The sequence below is a fragment of the Saimiri boliviensis genome, chromosome 3, assembly GCF_048565385.1.
Source record: "Saimiri boliviensis isolate mSaiBol1 chromosome 3, mSaiBol1.pri, whole genome shotgun sequence".
Taxonomy (NCBI): Eukaryota; Metazoa; Chordata; class Mammalia; order Primates; family Cebidae; genus Saimiri; species Saimiri boliviensis.
The window spans coordinates 61562758-61586451 of record NC_133451.1 but is presented as its reverse complement, the minus strand read 5'-3'; positions in this window follow the sequence as shown (position 1 = coordinate 61586451).

Below are 23694 nucleotides of genomic sequence, written 5' to 3'. Positions count from 1 at the left end.
AAAGGTACTGGGAGAAGCAAAGAAAAGCCACAGTAACATCAGTTTGACCACTAATGCTGCCTAATAGTGTGTTCAAATTCTGCAATGAAGAATAAGTTGCTGATATGATACCTCCTGAAAGGACACACAAAAATGCTGACTCCTTTGTTTTTTAATTGGTCAGTTGCATCCTATAAAATTTGGCATGAGAAATATTTCACCCTTTCAGGTTCCTCTAGATGTAAAATTCCTACTCAAGCAAAATCCAGACTGCTCATGTGTGATTGAATGCATCTCTTCCCTTTAGGGAAATGATGCACTTTCCATTTTGAAGTCAGAGTTAATGTTCTGTTGGTAAACATGTACCAAGGTGATCCTTTGGTCAATTAGGATCTTAAGATTACTTTTTTGAATATGGGAAAGTAAACAGCAGGATAATCTGACAGAGGGAGTATGAAAAGAGAAGAAATGAGTAGTCTGTTGATCCATGAGATCTAAAAGATTTTCATTGGAAACAATGAAAATAACCAGAGGCCAGTGTAAAACATTTTGGAAACATTGAAAATTTTCCAGTTTTATAAATACTAAAGAAGTCATTCTACTCTAAGCAGTTGAGCTACTTTAAACTCATTGTAAATATATTATAGTGGCTGCTATATATATATATATATATATATATATATATGGAACAAATATTAATAGTCACCACTTTCAAAGCGTCTTGTAGGTTATAAAGTACACTCCTAATAAAAGAGATATATTTTTATAATATGTTTTAAAAATAGCTAAGAAAAATGAAAGGAAACATTGATTGATTATCACACAGAACTTTAAAAGTATAATATTATTTTATCAATTTTTTAAAGATAACAATGGAGTTTTAAATTAACCTGTTATATAGTCATGCTGCTAGGACATAGAAGAGGTGATATTTTACCCAGGTCTGAATTTTTAACCAATGGTCTTAACAAGTTTTCATTATCCCACATTTTCTTGTACCAGGATTAAAATGTAGTTCCCATTTCTGTCTCATGGTAGAAGAGCCAAGATAATTAACTAGCATACATGAAATCATACCACAATATAAGTCAAACTATAGTTAATTTAACCATAAGAAAGTCACAAGGGAGGGAAAGTTCACTTTGGCATGGCTCTGTTTCCAGCAAGAGATTTGAATAGCACCTTGGAAGATCAGTGCAACTATGGTAGATAAACATGGGAAGAAAGGCATTTTAGGCAGAAGGACAAATAGTAAAAACAGAAATACAAAATATGAGGATTAACCAAGAAGAGTAACTAATTCAGTTTTACTAGAAAGTGATGTATAAAGAGGGAAGCAGTGAGAGGTTAACATTAGGCAGTTACAAACAGATAGTGTACGGGAAACTACGAGTTCCTAGAGAGAAAGGCATAAATTTATTTTGTTGATAATTCAAGTTTTCTGACAATTGCAATGCCATGCTCAGAAGGCTCTTTTAGGAAGATTAATTTGGCAATATAATGTTATATAGATGAGAACTGGGAGATGCCAGAGGCAAAGTTACCAGGTAGACACGAGGACAGCAATTAGCGATACTTACAGTAGTATTGAAAGCCTAATGGGAAAGAGAAGTTAATGAGAATTGAATGCCTGCTATGGATCAGCACTCTACTGGGCGTACTGGATGATTGAATGAATTATATAATTTACATTTCATCATCCCTGTATTATGGTAGTTTCCTGAGAAATGGAGAAAAATATATGAGAGTGATGCTCCCAGGAGAGAGTGAACATAATTGATTTAATATAACAAGTAAAATAAATTAGTCAAAGATAATTCTGAAGTTTCATGTCCAGTGTTCAAACTTATATTTCAAGATGGCTTTCAGTTGCAAATGCTGAATTCACTATTGAAAGTCTTGAGTTTGGAAGTTAGTTTTTTCTCTTACACACAGTGGCTAGTTATGAGATGTATAATATTTACACTACAGTCGTCAGGGAGATTAGGGTCAGGAAGAATATTCAACTAACAGTAAAAAGCAACAACAACAGCAACAACAACAACAAACAGTGATGATGGCAGGACACTGTGCTAAAAGCTGTATCTCGTATATTTCCTAGTGTAATCCTGATATATATACATTTTTTTCAACCTACACATGTATTAATCAAGTTAGAATATAGAAACCATTTAGATATTTTAGTAAGCAGTTTAATAGGTTACATACTTACAAAACTTTGCTAGGACTGGTGGCTACGGTTCCGAGAGGACCACTGCTAGATTTGAGAACATTAAGAATTATTGAAATTACAAGGAAATGCTGATTATCTCTATTGCCTGCTATACCAAAGCTGGTAATTTTCAGGAGCTCTCCTGGAAGCTACTAAAATCTTCATAGTTACCTTCTTGCTCCACATGAGCCTGCTGCTGTTAGAGCAGAATAATAGCCTCCCCTTCCCTTCTTCCTTCAAAAACAATTCTTGTATTAGTTATCTCATTGATTTGAATGTGAACTTGACTCGTGATGTCAACTGTGTCTGAGGAATTTATTTTCTAAGTTCTTGGTCCCTGAGTAAAGAGTTTTTGTTTGATGGAAAAATACTACACACACACACACACACACACACACACACACACACACACACAAGATATTAGTTAACAAATAACAGATGCAGATTTAAAACCAACTTTATTTGACATCAAAATTTATGGTCTTAAAAGAAATCATTATATCAAAAGATACGTGCACTCACTTGCATATTTATCATAGCACTATTTACAATAGCAAAGATATGGGATCAACCTAAATGATCACCATGGTTTATTAGATAAAGAAAATGCAGCATGTATACACACACACACACACATACACACACAGGAATACTATTCAGCCATTAAAATGAAAAAAAAAATCATCTTTTGTGGCAACATGTTTGGAACTGGCAGCCATAATTTTATGTGAAGCAAATCAAAAACAGAAAGTCAAAAAACTGCATGTTCTCACTTACGAGCGGGGACTAAATAATGTCTACACATGCATATGGAGTGTGGCATAATAGACATTGGAGACTCAAGGGTAAGAGTTTGGCAAGGGTATGAGGGATGATAAATTACTTCACAGATACAATGTACATTATTCAGGTGATGGTTACACTAAAAGCCCTGACTTCACCACTATGCAATGTAGCCGTGTGAAAAAGCTGCCTTTGTACCCATTAAATTTATACTAGATAAATGAATAAACAAATAAATAAAACAACAAACATTAACTGCATTAACTATTACATGGTACTTCCAGTGGACCACGGACAGGGTAATGGAGTGGGCATGGCAGGTTGGTAAATTGGTACTTTGCCTGTGACTTGAGAAAGAAAATGAAAGGCTTTAGTGATGAAACTCTGAAAGATCTACAAAAGTCCTTCATGAGAGAGTTAGCCTAGAAATCTCAAAAGCACCTGTCCGAGTTAACACAGTTGTATCCATATTTTTACTCCTGATTCCACTGTGGTGGGATTTAAAATATAATGTGCTTAATGGGGAATGAAGTTACTGAGGAAAATGCTAAAACTGACCACATCTCTTCTAAATCAGTCAACAGTCATTCACAGGACAAAGTGGATAGGGTGAAAAGGAGTATTACCTTCAGATAAAAATTAAAGCATATATTAATATCTTATTTTAGAATTATTAGATTGAGACTGCTTTGTGACCTAAAGTTGTCTCAAACTTTCCATTACCTAAGAATGGGAAGAAAACTCATGACACTGAACCTGATTTTTATTTGGGGCCAATAGATCACCTTTACTCAAAAAAATTTCATGACAGAATGAGAAGTAAAAATATAGTTGCATTTGATTACAATATGTGCACATTGTATGGTCAATACAGCGGTTATAAGCAATACTTAGGTAATTTAGAAAATATAGGCACTGACTGAAAATTAATGAAAACAAGATATGATGACCAAAAAATTCCTACTTCATTACATACATTAGCAAGTATTAAAATTATTCCATTTTGGTTATTTTGATGGAATCCCTAATGACATCTGGGGATCTGAAAGAAAGAAAATGTATAATATGACCCCAGGTCTTTGTTATTCCCGTATAATATGAAACAGATTTTTTCATTTCTTTGTGTTTTAAAATATAATATTATACATTTCAAAATATGAAATATAATTTTGTTTACCTATGGAAAGCAACTTCTCATCCTCATGCGTTTTTCACTTGTTTTGATGTTCAAATTACTAAGAATAATGTTAAGCAAATATCATTTCTATGTCTTGCCTTTACTTGCTTAGACAAAACCTTTTTTTCTTATGTTTTCACAGTATTATAATATCACTGGTAAAATTCTATTGACATGTTTTAAATTTGAGAAACTTTAAAATAGTATTCACTATACAGCTTTGTGTAAAATATGCTAACAAATGCATTCTGATTTTTTTCCCAGCAGGTTCTGACTAGTTTTAAATGGGAAATTATTAAAAATGAAAATAGGAAGTGAGAAGTGACAAACCAGAGTCTTTTTTTCTAAAAGCAATGTAAGCTGAAATCAATTCAGAAAATACAATTTTAATTTAAAGCAAATGTATAGCAACTTTTATTTAAGGCATGTATATATATATATATATATATATATATATATATATATGCAGCAACTCCATATGTACATATGCCATAGTATATACATATGTAGTAGTCATGCACAGACATATAATTCATCCATCATTTTTTATTAACCCACTATTGAATGCAACAATTTTGATGAAATTAACCCAAGCTCCCTTTTTCAGCTATAAAGTGATAAAATATATTAATTAAAAAATTAATTGTATATACTGATTATTGTCAAGACACATATTTTGATCATACTGGGAGAAAGCATTTATATTCAAAGTAGCCTTTCAATGAGTCCTAAATTATTATCAGGGCTGATATATAGCTGGTACACAATGGTACAGTTATAATATGTAAATAATTATACACTGGTTGCTAAAACTCCACTTCTTCTGCTTCTAAGTTCTTTCACTATCTCAGCTGCCACCATCCTCTCTCCCCAACACCCCAGTAGACATCAACATCATCCAGAAACTACAGGGTCCACTGGCACAGCAGTACCTGTAGGATTCTTTTCTAATGTGTACAGATTGGCTGATGCCTGGACTATGCCAGTTAACTATTTTAAAGATTACTCGTGATTGTTACAATTAAAAATAAAGAATATTTAGAACAAAATTATACATATTACACATTAAACAAAACATTTTATAATATGTTCTAAAAGTCAACAAAGGTTATTTATCTGTGTATGATTCATTCCATAATTCCATTTTTTAATACTATAATTCTCCCTGATGCCTTCTAATTTTTTTTTAATGACCACAGATATCTTTGGTAGGCCAAATAGCATATTACACATCTGTCAAAACATACTTAATTGTCATATAACTCTGTTTACAAAGCCTCTCTGAACCCTTTAGGATTGTTCTGGCTGCTTGCTTTGTGTTCATTTCTTTCTTTAATGTGTTTACATTTTCCAGTCATTTGTATAAATGAAAATGTACTAGAATGAGTAGTCTTTAAGAACCAGTCTAAATTTCAGGGTTAGTTTTAAATTTTGTTCTTCATTTCAATATGATGACAAAGTTGTTTGATACTAAGAATAAATCTTTTTGATGAAAATACTCTAAGAAATCAATAATACTATGGGCTGATTTATGTTCCCCCTAAATTTACAAACTTAACTATACATGCCATGTGATGGTATTTGGAGATGGTCCCTTGGAAGGTAATTAAGGTTAGAAGAGATCATGAAGGTATAATCTTCATGATGGGATTGGTGTCTTCATAAGGTGAGAGAAAGCAAGAGAGAGGGATAGAGAGAGAAAAAGAGAGAGAGCAAAGTATATATATATATATAGAGAGAGAGGTCATCTGAGTACACAGTGAGATAAAACCTACTTATAATCTGAGAGAAGGGGCCTCAGAATAAAATCTACCTTGTGGACACCTTGATCTTGGACTTCTAGTCTCCAAAACTGTGAGAGATGAATTTCTGTTGTTCAAGCAACTCAGTCTGTGGTATTTTGTTATGACAACAGAAGCAGATAAATACAAATACTAAATATAGAGCTGTACATTAAAATGATGGATGGCCTCACCGTTAGAGAAGCCCATAGTCTCTATGTTGAATTTTACTTGCTTATTGGAATAATCGACTCAAATTTTAAATTCTCCTCTAATGCTATGTGTATAATTTACCTTCAGATTGCTATTGGGTATATCAAGTATTCACTAAGTAATCATAGAATACACAGAGAGATTTTGTTGGTTCTTGGAATGACTTCCAAATTCATGATAAAGTGATTTTCCCCAGAATGTTAGAGCTTCATAATGCCTCTCTAGACTCCTGGCTGCAAACGTGGCTTAAGAAACAAGAGTCAAAAAACAAAGGACCAGCCATGGTTGTTTGGTGCCAAAAAGAAACTACAACCATGTGACCACCCACAACACATCGCAGCTTCCCTAATCACTACCCAGTAGCATTATCCCTCTCTTTCCACAATGGAAGTAGGATGATCACCTAGATTTGCCTCATCCGAAAGGAGAGAAATTTCCCAGACTCAAGAAATGGCAAGGCTGGAAGGACAATCAGAGAGGAAGGATGTATTTATTCAGAGGTTCCCTTCAGATCTCAAACTGCCTAGGTGGTTTATGGTTTTATTTATTCATTTATTATTTGTAAAAATAAATGAATAAATAAGTTGTAATTTTGGGAAAAGGTAAAGGTGAGCTGATATGGTAGTATTAAAGAATTAATAAAACAGGCAAATCATCAACCATAGCTATTTGCAATCCAAAAGAGGTGCAGTAAAATAATAATAATCATTAGTATGATAGTCATAATGATAAAGCAGACATTTATTTTTTATTTTTTATTATATTTTAAATTCTGAGATACATGTGCAGAATGTGCAGGTTTGTTATGTAGGTATACACATGCCATGGTGGTTTGCTGCACCCATCAACCCATCATCTACATTAGGTATTTCTAGCCCCCTACCCCCTGATAATCCCCAGTGTGTGATGTTCCCCTCCCTATCCTCCTGTGTTCTCATTGTTCAACTCCCATTTATGAGTGAGAACATGTGGTGTTTAATTTTCTGTTCCTGTGTTATTTTGCTGAGAATGATGGTTTCCATCTTCATCCATGTCCCTGCAAAGGACATGAACTCATTATTTTTTATGGCTGCATAGTATTCCATGGTGTATATATACCACATTTTCTTTATCAAGATTAACACTGATGGGCATTTGGGTTGGTTCCGACTCTCTGCTATTGGTAATAGTGTGCATATGTCTTCATATAGAATGATTTATAATCCTCTGGATATATACCCAGTAATGGGATGGCTGGGTAAAATGGTATTTCTAATTCTAGATTCTACAGGAATGTTCACACTGTCTTCCATGATGAATGAACTAATTTACACTCCCACCAACAGTGTAAAAAACATTACTATTTCTCCACATCCTCTCCAGCATCTGTTGTTTCCTGACTTTTTAATGATCACTATTCTAACTGGTGTGAGATGATATCTCATTATGGTTTTGATTTGCATTTCTCTAATGACCAGTGTTGATGAAGTTTTGTTTCATATGTTTGTAGGCCACATAAATGTCTTCTTTTGAAAAGTGTCTGTTCATATCCTTTGTCCACTTTCTGATAGGGTTGTTTTTTTTTTTTTTTAATTTTTCTTGTAACTTTGTTGAAGTTCCTTATAAATTCTGGATATTAGCCCTTTGTCAGATGGATAGATTGCAAAATTTTTCTCCCATTCTGTAGGTTGTCTGTTTACTCTGATGATAGTTTCTTTGCTGTCCAGAAGCTCCTTAGTTTAATTAGATCCCATTTGTCAATTTTGGCTTGTATTGTAATTGCTTTTGGGTTTTAGTCATGAAGGCTTTGCCCATGCCTGTGTCCTGAGTGGTATTGCCTAGGTTTCCCTCTAGGTTTTTATGATTTTAGGTCTTATTTTTCAATCTTTAATTCATCTTAATTTTTGCATAAGGTGTAATGAAAGGGTTCAGTTTCAGTTTTCCACATATGGCTAGCCAGTTTTCCCAACACCATTTATTAAATAAGGAATCCTTTCCTCATTACTTGTTTATGTCAGGTTTGTCAAAGATCAGACTCTCTCTAGCAACTTTTTTGTTTCCTTATTATCCTTATTTTATTTTACCTTTTAATAAATAAGAAATAAGACAGAAACTGTATTTTGCTATCAATTATGTAAAATAATTTCTAAAAATTAATTGTTAAAGAGTAGTTAAAAAGGGATAGGCAATAACTGAGAATTAATTACAAAAAGAAAAAAGTTCTCCCATGAGAGTTACCATATAGTAATTATGGCTCCAGAACAATGATATAATGACCTAAAAGAGTTTAGAAAACTTAAAATAGTATCTAAACTTACTCCCAACAGAGAACTTTAAATCCCTGAGTGTGAATCATCAGTTTCAAACTATAAAAAACAAGTTCAACTAGAGTAACATTTAAATTCCACACAAATTAATTGCTCATCCATGTTTCAAGTCCCTTAAGAAATGAGCTATAATGTCCAATAAAGAATTAGATTCAGAAAGAAAAATGGGAAAGAAAGTAATTTATGACAAACTGACAAGACAAATTCATGCAAAACAATTTAAAACATGTTTCAAACCTCTAATGTAAAAGACCAAATGCAGGGGGAAGCGGCTGAGGACACTCAATATAACCTGTGAACAATTGGAAATGGCAAGATATATTACATTTTTACTATAGAGTAATTATCAAAACCATCTGAAAGTTAAATATAAATCCAAAATATAAACCACTGGTTCAATGCTAAGCTTTTCATCTAAGAGAACTTGTTGGTTGAACTGAACCAATTTTGGCAGAAATAAATGAAACATCTGGTTGCATTTTTACTGATTTGCCCTAATGAATGTCATCAACTGATTACCATCAAGAGTTGCACATCTAGCCAGGTGTGGTGGCATGTGTCTGTGGTCCCAACTATTCAGGGAAGCTAAGGTAGAAGGATCACTTGAACCCAGGAGTTCGAGGCAGCAGGAGCCATAATTGTACCACTGCACTCCAGTCTGGGTAACAAAGTGAGACCCCAACTCTGAGCAAATAAATAAAGGAACTGCACATCTATTGCCTGATTTGTTCCACATTTGTTGCCTGATTTGTTCAGTTAAAAAATGTTTTCCTGTATGATTTTATGCTGCTCCCCCACTATTTTGGGCAAAGAAAAATAAAGCATTGTATTTTGATAATACCTTTAACTCTTTTTCTAAAATGACTATATCTAGAGGTTTTAAAAAAATAGAAATGATCATTTTCTAGGAATTCTAAAAGCCAATAAACATAGCACTTACATTCTGCCTGTTACTCCTCTCTCCATATACAAACTAGCATTCTTCACACCAACTCTAGGAGATGTCTCATCTGTAAAACGAAGTATTATCTTCGAAGAAAACCCTACAGTTTTCTCATCTGTAAAACAAAGTATTATCTTCGTTTTACAGATGAGAAAACTCAAGCACAAAAAGTGTCTTACTCTAGTTACATAATAAGTCTCAAAAGCCAGGTAGTCTGGTCTAGCAGTAGACTCTAAGACGGCTCCAAATAATCTTACTGATACACAGACAGTGTTAGTTTTCTACTGATGCCCTAACAAATGGCCATGAGTTCAGCAGTTTAAACAACACAAATGTATTGTCTTATAACTCTGGGGGGAAAAAGTTTGAGTTATGCATGGCTCTGCTTAGTGTCTCATAGGTTTGAAATTAGGTTGTCTGCAGGGCTATGTTCTTTCTGAAGGCTCCCCGGGAGAAAGCATTTCTATGCTCCTTGCGATTGTGGGCTGGATTCAGTTTCCGTGGCTATAGGACTGAGTCCAAGTTTCCTTGCTGGCTGTAGGTTAGGGTCATTTTGAGTTTCTAGTGGCTGTCTGCATTCCCCAGTTCATAGCTCCCTTTCTCAGTCTTAAAAGCCAGCAATAGCAGGTGGAATGTTTTTGGCCTCCTCTTCCGTTTCACCTCTTCTTCGCTTTCCTGTTTTACCTCAGGTCTTTGATAACAGCCAGAGAAAATGCTTGGATTTTAAGGGTTTATGTCATTAGACTGGGCCCGCCCAGATAATTCAGGCTGATAACCTTTTTATTATTGATTATGCCAGCTGATTAATGACTTTAATTCCACCTTTGAAATCGCTTCACAGCAGTGCCTAGATTAGTGTTTGATAGAGTAACTGGGGAATAAGAATCTTGTGGAGATCATGTTTAGAATTCTGTTCATCACACATTCCCTTGTGTAATCTCAGTTTCTTGAGGGTAAGCTGGCCTAGCAACTGGCATCTGACCAAATTTAGCAAATGTGGTGGAATGCCACTTCCATGATTCAATTAGCTAAGATTGTGACTTCCGTCTTGCCAGCAGACTCTCTCTAGCTGACTTTTTGTTTATTATCTTTATTTTACTTCTTAAACATTTCAACTTTTGTTTTAGATTCAGGGGGTACACGCACGTTTGTTACATGGATCTCTTGCATGATGCTGATGTTTGGAGTAGGATTGAACCCATCACCCAGGTCATGAGCATAGTACCCAACAGATACCTTTTCAATACTTGCCAACCTCTCTTCCTTCTGGCTCATTTCTAGCTGATTTGATAAAGTGAGTTGCCATGTCTGAGAGGTTCAGCAAGCAAAGAACTAAAGGCGGACTTTGGACTGTAATCAGCAAAGAATTGAAGCCCTTACTCCAGCATCCACATGGAACTTAGTTCTGCCAACAGTCACATAAATTTACAAATAGGCCCTTCCTCAGTCAAGTATTCAGCCCCTTTTCCTGGCCAACACATTAACTTCATCCTTTTGAGAGTTCCCGCAAAACCAGTCACAGTAAGCCATGACCCATAGTAAGTGTACGATAACAAATGGGTATTGTTTTAACCCACTAAGGTTGTGGTAATTTGTTGTGCAGCAATAGATAACTAATATATTTGGCTTAAGAGATTATTCTGTTTCTCACTAAGCTGTACTTCCAGTATGAGATGCAATTTAATCCAGAGTCAAAATTTTAGATGGCTTTTTTCCTCTATTTTCTACTCCTATACTCATTCATCAGTACCTCCAACAAATATTAAGGGCTATTAAGGCAATGCCTTTGTATTTCAGGAATAAAAAGACAAAAAACAAAACAAAACAGGGCTTACGGCACAGTGGTAGAGAGAGACAAAAATGAATTCCATTTGCTACAGTAGAGACTTGTACAAAGGACTGTGGGAAGGAAAAAGAGAAAATGCTTAATTCTGCTCTCTTCAAGAAAAACTTTTGAAAGAGACGATATTTTACTTGGGTCCTACAAGATGTTTAGATACTGTATTGACTGATAAGCCAGTAAGGATTCCTGTGGGGAAAATGTTCAACACAGAGGGTAAAGAAGAATGTTCAAGCAATTGGATATTCATCATGGGGTGGCTCGTGGTAGGTGAAAGTCAGATCATGAAGATGATCTTTGGACTTTCATCTTCAAGAATCACAGAAGTATTCTAAGGATTCTAACCCAGGGACAAGTGAAATGGGATCTGAGTTTTAGAAGCATCTCTCTGAGAACAACACAGGGAATAGTGAGGCAGGGAGTGGGGGGATGGAGATGGAGAGACTGAAGGTGGAGAGAGCAGCTGATGGTCTAAGCAAGAAAAAACAGAGAGCCTCACAGGGCAGCACTGAACCGAAAGAAACATTGACATTAAAGCAAATAGCAATAAAAATTAAAATAATTTAGTAACTAGATGTTGCAGTGAGAGAGAGGCAGACGTCTCACTCAGAGATTTCTGTTTTCTGGCTTGAGCAACCGAGTGTATGGCATGTAAATGAGGTAGGGGAAATGGAGGAGTAACAGTTTTTCAGGTTGAGGTTGTAGCTTAATAAATAACAATTCCAATTATGAAACTGTTTAGAGACCTATGGGCTAAGTGGATATTTAGTAAGCATTTGGAAGCACGGTTTATGTTGAGAGCTTGGAAAAATGATAAATTGGAGTTGTAGCTATAAATTTGAAAAGTATCCATGTTGAAGCGATGGGTGTACATGAACTTCTCAGAGTTGTGTTCAGAGAAAGAAAAGATGGATAAAGACAGAATTCAGTTTTTATAAGAAGCAAACACAAAAATAAGAGCAAATAATAAGATAGAGACTACATCCTGAGACATAATAGAGGAAACATCAGGACAGAATGACCGAGTATAGAAACAAGAGACATTTCAAGAAACTTTACTGTCTCCCACCAAGTAAAGTTACTACTTTTTTTTTTTTGCATAGCTTTTTATGCTAATTCTGAAAAGATGATGTTTGAGTAGAGTTATCCATAATAGTTTAAACTGTAGCATAAATCACTCAAAGTAAACCATATACATTTGTTTTATTGTAATATCCGGAATATTCTTTGGTTCATTCATTTTTTCAATTCAAAGTTGTTGACCTAAATGTTTAAAAGCTTAAGTGCTGAAAGCATATAGTCTGTGTTAGAACACAGGCTAACTGAATGATAGACATATGTATTGAGGACGTGTACCTGGTTTAGTCTCAGTTTCTCCATCTATAAAATGGGAACCATATGTATCACAGATTAGAAAAGATTCAACGTAAAATACTTAGGACAGTGGGTATAACATAGTTATCACTAATAGTTATCTTGCTCTGGATCTCCTGGTCTAAGTGGACTAATGATAGTAAGTATCTCATAGAGATTTTTTTTACTCTTTTGTGAAAGAAGGATGTGGAGAAAATATTGAGCAGTATTTCTGATATATAGTAAATTCTTCATTCTTGTTACTAGTGATTATTTTCTTATTATATTTATTGAGACTTTCAGTTCAAAAGAGCATGTTGACTTTGAAATTTGGGCTATAATTTGAGTCTTAATTATTCCTTTGTCCAGCATATCCACACTGGCTACGATACCCACCTATTAGTTGCTCAGTAGCAGTCTTGGTTGTCAGATTGACTGTGATAATTATTCTATTATTAATTATTGTTGTTAATCTCTTATCGTACCTAACTTATAAATTAAACTTTACCATAGATATGTACATATAGGAAAAAACATGGCCTATATAGGGTTCATTACTATCTGGGGTTTCAGGCACCATGGGGGTCCTTGGAATGTATCTACAACAGATAACAGGACTACTGCACATAAATTCAGTTTAAGTTCCGATTTGCTCTCCTTAACCTCTTTTTTCCACTGTATTTCATTAAGATTTCAACTTTCATGGAAACTAACATGTGAGGCCACTTGGTTTTTCTGACTTCATGCTGCTTCTTGCATTAGAGCAGAACCCTGACTTCCTGCTTGCTATCTTGTCTCACATTTACAATGATTCTTCTTCTGCACTGTGGTCACACAACTTCAGCAGGCTTCAGGCAGGGCGGCATCTGCTTTATTCAGATCTGTGGGGTGACAGCTTTCGTTTCTTTTTTCTCTTCCCTTCCTCTCCTCTTTTCCTCTCTTCCCTCTCTTTCCTTCTCCCTTTTTCCTTGTCTCTCTCTCTTCTTGTGTCTCTTTATTTTTTTAAACTATATAATATACATTTACAAATGAAGAGAATGAAGAACAATTTTAAAGCAATCACCAGTGAAATTACAAAGACAGAGAATGGAATATTTCTAGCATCTCAGGTGCCTCTGTATATTCTTTTCCAGATAACAATTTCCTCCTTTTTCCAGAAATAATGCCCATCTATATTATGTGATAATTATTATCTTGCTCTTCTTTATAGTTTTGCTTTCTAAATTCATTCAATAATGTGGACTTTTCAGGTATTCTCAGATTTTCCTTGTGTATATAGAATTATCCTGAAATATTCTTTTATATATAAATATTATATTTTGAGATTCTTTTATGTTGTGATAGGTATATTTTATTTTTTTTGTGGAAATATACAAACATTTATTTGTCTATTTGCCTATTATACTACTAGTGTATTGCACCTTTGCAAGAGTTTTTCTGGGGATATGTTCTTATCAATGGAACCATTAGATTTTAAGATTTGCACAACGTTGACTTTAAAAAATAATGCCGAACCTTTACAAAATGGTTTTAACAATTCACATTCACACTAGCATGGTATGAAAGTTCCTAATGCTCCACATGCCAATGCTTAGTGTTTCAATTTTTGCCAGGCTTGTGTGCATTTGTACTTGTATAAGCTGTTTTCTTCTCTGCAAAGAAGAGACTAAAGTCTGCATATCAGATACACTGTGCAAATAATTATATCCTTGATACTTCTCAAAATTTTTTAAATGTAATAGAGAATTAAGTCATGGAATTGACAGCACTATTTTCTAAATCAGTAAAAATGAAAATGAGACTAAGAAAAACACCTTAGCACATGCAGTCAATGAACTACAAATGATTTAATAATTGTTTGCCCAGTCTTGAAAAAATTCAATCTTTCTATTTCACTTAGAATTCCAAAGTTATTTGTGTGTGGTTTTTTGAGTTTCCTAATTTTCCATTTTGCTTTCTGGCCATCCTTTGATAGTATTCTGCCATCATTCAGGCCCACTCTGGACCCTTTGCCCCTTTCCAGCTTATATATGAACACTGCTCTGGGTCAATCACTCCAAGTATTAATTTCTCCCTAATCTCAACTACTTTGAGCCCGATCAAGCCTTTACCTTTATCTTTCTCCAAACCCAACTCCAAATGTCATCCCATCTGTCAGCTCCCTTCACTGCACTCTTTGGATGCCCAGTTCTATGGTGAATCACTTCCTGCATCCTTGGTCTTTTACTTGAACATTTCCTCTATCATTTCAACTTCTCTTCAAGCTTTAGAGGAAAACCTTCACCCCTACAGAAGGAATCATGCTTTCTCCTTATTGCCTCAACTCACACATGCAAGAAAGACACTGCTAAAATTACTGACTTCTACAACTATTTTATGATTATATATTCATTTCCTATCATCACAAAACATCACCTTCTCTCCTGAATAAACCTTTTCCTATTTCTCAACGTAAGTATCTCTAACTCTAGAATAACTTCTTTCCATCTTTTAACCACTGGCCTACAGTGTTTATTCTTAGTAATATTTAAAGAATGAGAATTGAGAAATGGAGAAGGGAGGAGAAGGTAAATTTAATGAAGTAGAAATTTTAAAGCACAGATCTTGAACAACTAAACTGCTGGATTTGCGGGGTTTTGTTTTTATTTTGCAAGGAAGAAGGAATTGAACAAAGATAATGTGCCTTGATGGTGCCAAGTCAGAGTGTATGACTACATTTTGATATGTGCTTGTACAAAGTTTTCATGGATTCCTAATTGCCTTTCCAGTGTATGCACTTTCTCCTGTTTGCTATGTTCAAACAAATCTATTAATAAATCTTATTTTAGCTACTCATGTTATAACCCTCAATGAGTTCTGAAACCAAAAGTCAAGTATTGCTATCCTGCTCAGATTCTCTGCTATCATCCTTAGTGATTTCTCTCTTCATGTTAAAATCTCAACAGTCTGACTTCCTGCATCCTTAACATTTTGGTCTTTGTCTTTCCTCAATATCTGCTACCTACCACCATGCCCAATTCAAGCAGATTTCACTCATACTTGGGATCACTACTTATCTTTAAAGCTTTTATCTTTCCTCCTTAATCACAACCTCATAGTCTTTTATCTCTTCCACTACCCCTTCTACTGAAAGTGCTTCTTCCATCATGATCTATATTGTGTTGCAGTTGAGTTTCCCCTTATTGATTTTTCCTGATTCTTATCCCCAGATAGTATCTACAGCAACTGGCCTCCTTGAATTTCTAATATAGCATATTTGCTTCAAAATAAATATCGCTATTTGTTCTATCAAGTCCAATTCCTGGTAAATGCTGATAATTATATATCAGCACAGTAATCTTCATTGCTGTTCATTCACTGTATCTTACTGCCACTCTGTTCTGCACTTGCTTTTCTAAGAACTTTCTATAGCATAATTTCTTAGCTCAATTTGGTTTCCCACGGGGATCAGAGCTCTGCTCTAGAATCAATTCTCCTAAGATTAGGTAGGATTTGAGCACCTGCTTTGCTCTGGTGAGTTGTGGCTAGATGATGTCTATTTCCTCAGACATTTTTTGACACTCCTTACTTTTTAAAATATAATCTTTTTTCATTTCATCAAATGCACATTATTTTTATCTTCATTCCCTAATGCAAATGTCATATAAAGTTATATATTTTTTTCCTTTTGTTTCCTCTCCATAGGAGGTCTTTACAGTTTTAGCTGCTAACATCTTTTCAAGTTTCTTTTCTATGAGAATGATTCCAAGTGTGTCTACTTAGCATTAACTGCCTTTCAAACATCTAGAATTATAACTCCTATTGCTTATATGATATCTCTACCAGGATGCATCAAATATGTTAAAAAAGAAAGCCCTCACCATTTCTCAGTAAGCAATGTATTCAAGCTGAATTCGTGCTGATATCCAATCTCTGTAATTAATGACATCATCATCTACAGAAAGTAAGAGATGACCTATCAATATTAACTTGTGTGTGTGTGTGTGTGTGTGTGTGTGTGTGTGTGTGTCTGATATTCCCCATCCACAATATCTAATAAGTCCCATGGATTCATCCTTACTAAGGAGCTGTCATAGCTGCTGCACTCTGTCACCACTCACACAAACACACACATGCACCTACATGTTGATCTTTCATTTCCTCTGACACCACCATGGCTCATCGCTGGCTACTTTCTACTTGGATTATTTGCAACAATAATCTGATCTTCCAGCTGATAAACTAAGTGCCAGAATAAATAATATGGCATAGTTCTACAAATAAGACATACTTCCAATAATTTCACTCTCTTACAAATAAGCATTTCTTATTTTTTTTTTTACCAATATATTTCTCTAACTGTATCTTTCACTACTCTGCCTCACTTACTACATATTTTCACATAAACTCATTTCTTCTTCTCTTCCGAGGAAATGTTTGACTTTCATATAAGGAAACCAAAATCATTTTTAGTTATATATATTTTTAACAAAAAGCATTTAAAATCCAACCTTCTATATACACCAGAATTAATCTTTACTTCATTTAAATGTCTTTTGCATGTAGTATCATTCTTTCAGAAATTATCATATTTCATATGACCATAAACATTTTATGTGTATTTTTTCTCTTATACAGTATTAGGCTGAAGAGATGATTTCTAATTGATTTTTTATATCATCCAAAAGAGCATCTTTCATACTTGGAATCAATTAGCCAGGATTTTACAGTGATACTGACAAGTTTCACATAGACACACCAATTCCATAAAACAAAATATTCAGCCAATTTAATTTAAAATGGACAATTTAGTTTAATAGTTCTACACACTAATGCTGTGGAATCATATAAAAAAAGCCACTGGTTAATTGATGAAATTGTTTCACTCTCAATATAGATTTGACATTGCAGAGACAGAAAAAATAAAGAAAATAAAGAATGTAATCTGTTAAATGTAGAGTATTTGCTGCTACAGTGCTTTATATGTACCACGGAGGCTTCACAAAAACAGGCCACTTTTATTGAATTACATCTAATTCTGTTGGAAAATAAACCAAATACCACATTTTTAGTATCTTGGAAGCATGATTCCAATTTTATTGCCAACATTCTGCTATCCCATTTGTTATCAGCATCTATTCTTGTCATTTAAATAGATAGGAAATGTATCAGAAACAGAGCTCTAATGACAGGACTAAAATAATCTAATTAGAAATAATTTTTATTAAGATATATTTATTGCCGGGCATGGTGGCTCAAGCCTGTAATCCCAGCACTTTGGGAGGCCGAGGCGGGTGGATCACGAGGTCGAGAGATGGAGACCATCCTGGTCAACATGGTGAAACCCCGTCTCTACTAAAAATACAAAAAATTAGCTGGGCATGGTGGTGCGTGCCTGTAATCCCAGCTACTCGGGAGGCTGAGGCAGGAGAATTGCCTGAATCCAGGAGGCAGAGGTTGTGGTGAGCCGAGATCGCGCCATCGCACTCCAGCCTGGGTAACAAGAGTGAAACTCCATCTCAAAATATATATACATATATTTGGCTGAGTTAATGGTGATATTGTGTTGCAGAAATTTGAGGAATATACTTTTCATACTTTTAAAATTTAGACAAAGTGTCATTCTATTTGAATCTTATCTCTACCAATTATTAGTTGTGTGACATTAGATCTAGTCCTTGTTTCATGAGCCTTTCTTTATCTTTAAAGTAAGGGACACAATTTTAACGACTTGTGAGGATTAAATTGGTTTATACATGTAAAGATTTTCAAATATGTCTTGGCACATGGTAAACATTCAGTAGGCAATAATAAATATAATTATTCATAATTCCAGGTTTTTTGGGTTTTTTTTTTTTTTTTTTTTTTTTTTTTTTTTTTTTTGAGATGGCGTTTCACTCTTGTCTCCCAGGCTGGAGTGCAGTGGTGCAATTTTGGCTCACTGCAATCTCTGCCTCCCAGGCTCAAGCCATTCTCCTGCTCCAGCCTTCAAGTAGCTGGGATTGCAGGTGTGCAACACCGTGCCCAGCTAATTTTTGTATCTTCGGTAGAGACAGGGTTTTACCATGTTTCCCAGGCTGATTTTGAACTCCTGACTTCAGATGATTCACCCACCTAGACCTCCCTAAGTGCTGGGATTACAGGCATGAGCCACTGCGCTTAGCGGATTTTTTTGTTTTACTGTACTGTAGTACACTGATACTTCTACATATCATTGATTAGTCTCTTCTGTTCTTACCCATAATCATAAATGGCTACAGATTTTCTTATTTTGAGTGATAATATCACCAAAGACAAAATTTGCAATAATCACTATATTGTCTAAAGTTCTGTTACTTGAAGATCAAAATTTTCTTTTTTACAAATAAGAAGCAAAATACATTTAAAATAGTGATTTTTTTACATCAATATGTGCTGTAAGTAGATAAATGACTTTATTCTCTTTAATTTTAGTAAATTATTTAATAATATTTGAACATCCCTTTGATGTATTCTAAAATACTAGACCTCTTATGTATAACTATCGGTTACATTTCTATAAATTCAGAGGTAATTTAATGTGTTTTTATTTTTGACTTTCACTCCAGAGGAAAAAGAAAAAAAAAATAATTGACCAACCAAATTAAAGTGAAAATCACCATAGAATTGTTCATCAAATCTTAAGAAACATGATTGTTTAGAACACTGGATTGAGATTTAGGAGGCCTGTGTTCTAGTCTAGTACCTGGCTTTAAGTAACCTGTTCTTGGGAAAGTCATTTAATCTCTTTGTTTCTTATTTTTTTCATGTAGAATAGAACAGATTGAGTTACATGGGCTCCAAGAAACTTTTATAAAAGCCTCAACTATTCACATTTTAAACTCTTTCCAGAAGGATACTTCAGGGAAAGTTTGTGAGCAAGAGTGGCTCCTGCACACAATTCATAAGGATATTGTCTCATGGCATCTGGAACTGGCAGCTGGAGTGCTTCAAGGATGCCCTTTGGAGTGGAATATCCAGCACTGCAAGGCTGACATAGTTGGTTTCTGTTTTATATCTTTCTGAGTCCACTGAAGCCACATGTTGCCCATGGTGCTCATGTGAGTCCAAAAGTTGAGAAGAGTGTGCAAAGAACCCTAGTGAGTGATATTCAGTAGCATATAAGGGGGGATATTTTAAGACAATTGCTTCAATTTGGGAAAGGTACTGTGAGTTAAAATAGATAGAAAGGGAGATGCTGGCAGGACATGATACCTACATGAGGGGCTACCCCTCCTATAGCTTGATGAGAATGCTCTTTGTGGCTTATGATAGAAAATAACTTTTCTTTTTGTGAGTGAGTAAAGATTGAGAGAAGCCAAAGAAAATGCCAAGGGGAAAAGCTACTCAATTCTCATAATCTCCATGAAATGAATCTAAAACTTCAGCATATTCAGTATATATGGATTTTTGGCTCACATGTTACCAGATTTTGAGGTTGTTCACGTGGGCTTATCCATTTCATAATACTTTCTAAAACCTAAAATTTTTCTATCTTTCCAGCATGCCATGCTTATGTACACACTTAACACATTGGATTGTGCCCTTATACAGACAGCATAGCACCTTCAGATACAGGTATCCTGTTCTTATTCAAGAAGGAAAGAATGGGAGAACCAGTACCGTTGAGTCTTTAAAAGGAAACACATATTACCCAGGAACTCTTCGTAACAGATTTTTGCTTATATCTCATTGTCCAGTGTGGCTAACAGTTGTCACTTCCAATTGCAACATTGTGTGAGAAAGTGGATATTTAGATTTTCTAGATTTTATAGCAGAAGCAGACACAGGAAAACTGTTTGAAAAGTCTGTTATTCTAGAAAACAAAAAGTAGCTGCCACAACGAGAAATTTGCAGACCATGTCTTCTGAGAAATAATTGCAGACTTCAGGACAATTGCTTAGCATACTTAGTTAGAAGAAGGATGACTTAGAAAGGGCATTTAAAACTATTTCTAGACTTTTAAATTTAGGTTTTGTGAAATAAAGATTATTCATCTTTTCTGTATACATTAGTTCTCTATCAGGGAGAAATTTGTAGCAGAAACAGCTGTTCCAGATAGGATGAATTCTCCTATAGTGAGGAAGATTTTGATGTTTGAGTTTCAGGTGGAAAATTTGTAAATAATCTACTATAGATATTATAGAGGGGATTCTTATATTAGTTCAAGGAGAGGACGTATTTACTTCTAAGTTTCTTCCCAACATATTTATGATCTGCTTCTAATCTCCCTTACACCTCTTCAACCAATTTAAACATCATTTGTAAACCCTGGGAAGAGTTTCTAACATAGCAGCAAGTTTACATTAGGTAGAGTCTTAAAATTATTGACAAAGCTTTTCACTTGACTCTCAAAGAAAAGGCCAATTATTTCTTTGAATCTAATTAATTAAGCATTTAATGAGTTTTGCTTTATATTAAATCTCGTTTTGCAAATGTGTAATGATAAACAGGCAAGGTGACATATGAGAAATATCCCCTGTTTTAGAATACTTTCCACTATAATCTGACCATTAGATGTACTTCAAAGTAATACTGTTGCTCTCATAACTCATGGAATATAGTTTGTAATAACAATCATCCTCTCAAATTGGTCATTACCAAAGTTAATGACTTGTTTATTAGAACATCAACCTTGGCTTTGCCTCAGTCTCTAATTAACACATCTGTCATTTACTACTAGTGGCTAAAAATTTCTGTGTAGAGGACAGCTCCAATAATGATGGCACCATTAAAGCAACATCTCTGTATATTTGAATGGATCATCAAATTTGCATTTGCCTATCACAAACAGAATCCTGTGAGGCTTCAAGTAGTTTTGGCAGCCCAAAATGGTGAAATCTAAACAGCAAATAGAACAGCATTAGCCTCCGTTGTGAAACATTTGCATTGGAAATTATTTATCATCACTGTTGAAATGGAAAATCCCACAGCACAATTTTCAGTATGTTCCCTTGCAGAGAGCCATTCCTATCCATACTGGCAAACAAACCCACTCAAATTACAAGCCCTTCCAGATACACACATTTTCCCTTGCCATATCCATTCATTCAATCATTCAAGAAATATTGTCACTTTACATTATGTAGATGCCTTTAGCAAGTTAATAACATATTGACGTTTCCAAATGAACATCTGTAATATGCATAGGCATTGAAACATTGGCATTTTTAAAGAAGGAAATATACTATAATTTTCCTATAATGAGCTGATAGGTACTCAGTTTTTAAACCTTCATATGAAAATTAGACTCACTATGATACATTGATAAAACACAACCAAACAGGAAAATAACAAAATACAATCTCCTATAGTGTTAACTTGTTCATTAAACGGTCCTGAAAATGACATAAATAAATGGCTTTAAAATATTCATGTCAAGGAAAAAAATGTTAACTTTGATGTAACTCTATCCCTTCAACCATGTAGGAAACACAAATAACCCGCAAGCAATGTTTTACCATCTCATTTGGAGGATAAATTCATTTTATTATTCTTCTTGATCTATTTTGAATTATCATGGAAAGGCTGATGGAATAAAGTGGTTTTACAGGGTATAAGCATTCTGGTTCCATATGTACCTCATGAATCCATAATTTCTGGGGCTTTTGGAAGGAGACTGTTACGTGCAATAACATATTAGCTTCAAATGAGGGGTTAAAAAGATGGAAATAAGGACAGAGCCACAGTAACTTTTTTTGGCCAACATTTTTATCCTTTCAGCTGTGTGTTAGAAAAATACGGAAAAGTTACTAGTTTTCTATTTGCATAGATTTCTTTGGGAAAAATTTTATATTTTAATATGTTTAATCATGGATACAAATTTTGTTAATCTGTAAATAGTAGTGAAAATGTAATGAAATTATAGACTCCTGGTTTAAACTCACTTAATTCTAGACCAGTACTCGGTCATGTGTGATGTGGTCCTTGCCCATCTCTCCAAGCTCATCTTCCTCCACTGCCTTTGTCCCCATTAATCTACTTTTTGTCCCTTGAAAATACTAAGTATATTATCCTCCAAGGGCCCTGCTATTCTATTGTTTGCAATACTCCTCTTCATTTCTCTTCATTAAGCTCTTGATTCAAATATCAACTCTATTGGGATTTTCTTCATGATATCAGTTACTACATAATATTATCTTACATACTTATTTCTGTTGTTTATTTTCTCTTTTATCCCACTAGAATGTAAGTTTCCTGAAGCAAGGTCTTTCACTCCCAGGTACTGTATCCCCAGTTACTACAATTTGATTAAAATACACAAAAGATCTAAAAAGTATTTGTTAAGGACTAAACACTCTGACTAACTCAGGGCAACAAGAGTTTTTTAAATAAGGTATAATTATATTTCATTAAGGCACAAATCATAATTGCACAGTTTGAAATGTTTTGGCACGGGGTATATACATAAAATCTCCATGCAGTCAATTTCCAAATCAAGGGCAAAGACTTTTAAAACTAATATGGAAATTATTTCTTTTTAAAAATTCCTGTGGATGAGATATTTTGCTTTTGAAATGAAATTATGAAGAGCCCCAAGTGGGAAAAGGTGATATCTTACCCACTTGATTTACATGAACTTAAGATAAGGAAATATACCTAGTCTTTGAGATACTGCTTGCAAATTCAAGCAAAGAAGCTAAAAGCAAATTTTAAAATAATGGTAAGTTAAAGGGGGAAAAGCCTCATAAAATTTAGTTAATCTTCTCAAGTTATTTACTTTCATTGTTTTTGGGTGTGGTTGGATTGAGACTTCTGAAATTCTTAAAAGCAGTATCTACCAATATGGATATGCTTCAGAAGGTCCACTGCACTCAACTCTTGATTTGAAACTTCTGAAGATTGTCAAACTACAATGAAGAAAATACTGTCTTTGATGTTCCTTTCATATAGGGTAACCATATAGACTAGTTTGCCCAAGAGAATTTCTGTCTACACATAGCTGTTTCAGTGTAATTCTTAGTAGTATCCCCATTCATCCTAAAGAAGGTGTCTTCAGATGATGAATTATATGGTCACCCAACTTTTGCACCCTTTTTAAAGAAAGATGAATACTGATTTTTTGGCACAATGAAACTCTTTAGCTCACTGTCTCTTTTTAATCTAGATG